The 4,287-nt window shown below is 37.8% G+C and overlaps 1 long non-coding RNA gene across 1 annotated transcript; it reads left to right on the top strand.

The window, feature by feature from the left end:
- The first annotated feature begins 1,895 nt into the window (after nucleotides 1-1,895).
- On the top strand, nucleotides 1,896-3,266 carry LOC145049826 (uncharacterized). Its single transcript, XR_013683346.1, has 3 exons — nucleotides 1,896-2,249; nucleotides 2,453-2,520; nucleotides 3,159-3,266. It is a non-coding gene; the product is annotated as an uncharacterized LOC145049826 (long non-coding RNA).
- Nucleotides 3,267-4,287: the final 1,021 nt, after the last annotated feature.

Here is a 4,287-nt window from a genome sequence, read left to right as displayed (position 1 = left end):
TGGGTAAATGGGAAGACATCACCATGGATTTTGTGACTAAACTGCCCAGAACGAAGAACGGACACGACATGATTTGGGTAGTCGTGGATCGTTTCACCAAGAGTGCACACTTCATAGCCGCCAACGAGAAGTGGTCTATGGATAAGCTCGCAAACGCTTACGTGAAGGAAATTGTAAGACTTCACGGTGTCCCTCTTACGATTGTGTCAGATCGTGATAGTCGTTTCACGTCAAGGTTTTGGAGGAGTCTACAAGAGGAGTTGGGTACAAAGTTGTGTTTGAGTACTGCTTACCATCCGCAAACTGATGGTCAGAGCGAAAGAACAATTCAGACGCTGGAAGATATGTTGAGAGCATGTACCCTCGAATTCCAAGGGAATTGGGACGAGCACTTACCTCTGGTAGAATTTTCCTACAACAATAGTTTTCACTCGAGCATTAAGATGGCACCTTATCAGGCCTTGTATGGACAGAAGTGTCGTACGCCGTCTTGTTGGCTTGAAGCCGGAGAGAAGCAGTTTATGGGCCCCGAGATAGTCCATGAGACTGCTGAGAAATTGAAGGTGATTAGGGAAAGAATGTTAGCAGCTCAGGATCGTCAGAAGAGCTATGCTGACAAGAAAAGACGACCGATAACCTTCGAAGTTGGGGATTCCGTTTTACTTAAAGTCTCACCGTGGAAGGGACTTATACGATTTGGGAAACGAGGAAAGTTGAGTCCAAGGTTTATTGGACCGTTCAAAGTTCTTCAGAAGATTGGGAACCAAGCTTACAAGCTGGAATTGCCCGAAGAACTCAATGGTATTCATAACACCTTCCATGTGTGTTATTTGAGGAAATTCATGGGAGATGTTCCCGACATAATTCCAATCTCGGAATTAAGGATGGATGAGAATAAAAGGCTGATCGAAGAGCCTGAGGCAATTATTGACCGTAAAACTAAGAAGCTACGACGCAAGATGGTCAACTTGGTGCTAGTCCGATGGAAACATTCGAATGGGCCGAATCTCACTTGGGAAAAAGAGGATGACATGATGAGTCGCTATCCACATCTGTTTGCTGATGCATGATTCCGGGACGGAATCATCCTAAGGGGGAGAGAATTGTAACGCCCGGGTTTTCAGGGCTAAGCATTTTTGTCAATGTAATAGTCTAGGTCAACTATTGTAACTCTTTTTGAAGTAATAAATATAAAATATTTGAGTATTATGTGAATTATGTGTGTTTATGTGTTTATTATTTAATTATAAATGTATAATTAATAAAGAATAAAAATGAGCGTCAAAATTAAAGTGTGAGATAATCCTGATATCTCTACATAAAGTTGTAGAATACGTCTCAAGGTTTCCGTACATATAAAGAATGCCTAAATCCGAGCTATAACGAAGAAGTTATGGCCCGCCGAAGTTTTACGGCAAAACCGGCACGACACCGGGAGACGTAAATAGTGAATTTACGATAGAAGACTTTTTAGCCTTATCAATCTAAACAAAAGTCGTAGAATATGTTAAACTAAGAACATCGATAAAAAGAACGCCCAAATCTGACTTCCTATGAAGAAGTTATGATTTTTCTAAGATTCGGCTTAGCAGTGCACGGCCTGAAACTCGAATTTTAGTTCGAGCGGTTTTTGGCTTACGCAACGTAAATGAGAGTTGAAGATCTCATTAATAGGAAATCAACGGTAAAAAGACAGACAAAAACAGAGTCCGTATGTAGAAGTTATTAATTTTACGCAGACGTTTAACAGTATAAGCTCCTTGTACTGTTAAATTTAAGATCGATCGAGAATTGGCTGACGGTGTCAAAATGAAAGTTGTAGATCTTATTATTACCTACGCGTGGATATAAAGAACGTCAAAAACGGAGGTCGTATGTGAAAGTTACGGATTTTAGAAGTCGGAAGTGTGCTGTGCGAAAATGGGTGATGTGGCACAATCTTGGCCATTGCTTTCTCCCCAAGGCTTGCCACCACATGGTGACATGTGGCACCAAGTTCAGCCACATTTCACCCTATAAATACCACCTCTCCCACCCTCATTTTCTTCACACCTTTCCCATTCTTTCTTCTCTTTACTCTCTCTCTCTCTCTCTAGAACCTCTCTCTAGCCCCGAAATCCCCCGAAAAGCCTAGGGAACCTCCCTAGCACGAGGCGGAAGCCCCGAAGTGCTCGAAGGCTCCGAGAAGAAGAGCTTTTCGGCTCGGGAACGCTGCTCCAAGCAAAGCCCGGTTTTCTATAAAACCCGCTGTAAGTGAGCTACGCCTACGCTATTTTTAATATAGCTTTTATTTAATTATAGTAACGTTATTAGGAACTTATAATAAATACTTGGGCTATTATTATGGGTTATATAAGTATTTTTTGACGCTTATATAATAATAATAATAATAGCTAGACTATTAATTAGTCTCGACGAATAATAAACTAAACTCTAGTGGTAATAATACTAGGTTTCGTCGAAGAAAATTCTTTTTAAGAAGCGAAGCGCTGTCTGAGTTCGGAATCACCACCTTTTCAGGTGAGTGCATATTTACTTTCAACTTACACATAGATATGAAGTATTTAATATAAATTACGTGCTATTTGTGCATATTATCTGAATACTTGCTATCTATGTTGGATGAACGTTTTATACATGTTTTCAAAGATTTAAACTGTATATGTATTTTATATCTACAAAATGTGTTGGGTAAAACATGGGTAGATGTAATAGTTGCTGTGTGACAAAATAAAATAATGAGAGGCCTCGTTATAGATGTTATTGATGATCCAGTCATCTAGCGGAGTATAGATGACGACCACAGACTATTCTAGACAGTCCAGTGGAACACTAGCAGGCTCGCAACCTGTAGGTGTTTATTTGAACTGTGTGTTTATTTGAACTGTGTGCTCACCAGATGTACTCCATCCCCCACATGGTTGCCTATTAGGACATTTATTGCTGAGGAATCCCCTTAGTAGTAGTGTCCGTCCCGATGATGATCCTTAGGCTAGGTCCCTTATGATAGGTGTTTAGGGACGTAAAGTGAGGATAACGGGAACGGGTAATCGGGTTATTGTTGATTGATGAAATTAATAAACTATTTATTGTGGGTTGAAAACCCTATGTGCTCACCAGGCTCCCAAGCCTGACCCACTCAGTTTTATGTATTACAGGTAGTGGCGCTTGAGCATATATATATGATGTTTGGACGAGGGATTACGGATATAGGCCTGTAGATATGAAATAATGTAGTAAGGCTTGTATTGTACTGTTTATGCTTTTGATCTGTACGAACATGACATCCCGAGTCTTTTAATGAAATACATTTCTATGGAAATGCTTTTGATAAATCTTTATCATATTATTGTTTTGGGACAAATTCCGCAACACTTTTATTTAAAATGTTACTCTGATTTTTAAACAAAGCATAAACAAACCGGTCTTTTCTGGCCGTGATTTTGGGGATGTCACAATATTGCTGCTGATCATTCTGACAGAAAAAAAGATAATCCATTCTGAACGAATATTGTTGCCTCACTTTTCATTCTTCACCAGGCTTCAACCTGAGTTTCCATTCTTCACCAAGCTTCTTTTTCTTTACTTGCTGATATTTCTTTCAGAATTTATAGCTTCATAAGAACATAAATAAGTTGTTATTTTTATAAACTTATCTCACTTCCTGCTCATCCAAGTTTTCTCATTGCTATAGCATCACGAAGTTGATCATATCGCATATTTTTCTAAATAAGAAACACTAATATCAACAAAAGAAGCTATTTAATTTCGTAATAAAGTTGAATTAAAAAATAAGTAAATAAATAAATAAAAAATAGAAGAACCTTGTATTACCACCATATTTTATGTTTGACCTCATCACCATATTTAAATCCTCCCATAATTTGAGGCATTGTGTTGAACCAAAATGCAACAATGCTTGGATCTTTCATGCTATCAATAATATGTTGAAACACAAAAGTAGATGTTTTTGAAGTGAGATAATTGTTACAAGAGGAAAAGGGGTAGAATCGTAATTGGCATTTACCTCATAAGGGTTTTTGTTTTTTTTTTTCATTATGTTTTAAGCTTTGCATGGAGGCTCGATAATTTGTAAAGTAAATAAAACTAAAGGGGTGTTTATTTTTTCATTCATTAAACTATATAATGAATGACTATATGGATAAAGTATTCTATACATAAAGATTGTAGATAAAGATGGAAAATAAAATGCAATGGATTATGAGAAATCACAAAAAATAAGAACCAAACCTAGGAACCAACATCGAACAAAAACCCTACTTTCTT

Source organism: Lactuca serriola, chromosome 5 (assembly GCF_051521515.1).
Source record: "Lactuca serriola cultivar US96UC23 chromosome 5, Lser_US96UC23_V15, whole genome shotgun sequence".
NCBI classification, from domain to species: Eukaryota; Viridiplantae; Streptophyta; class Magnoliopsida; order Asterales; family Asteraceae; genus Lactuca; species Lactuca serriola.
The sequence above is the reverse complement of the archived record's forward strand: the minus strand, read 5'-3'. Positions and strand labels throughout refer to the sequence as shown.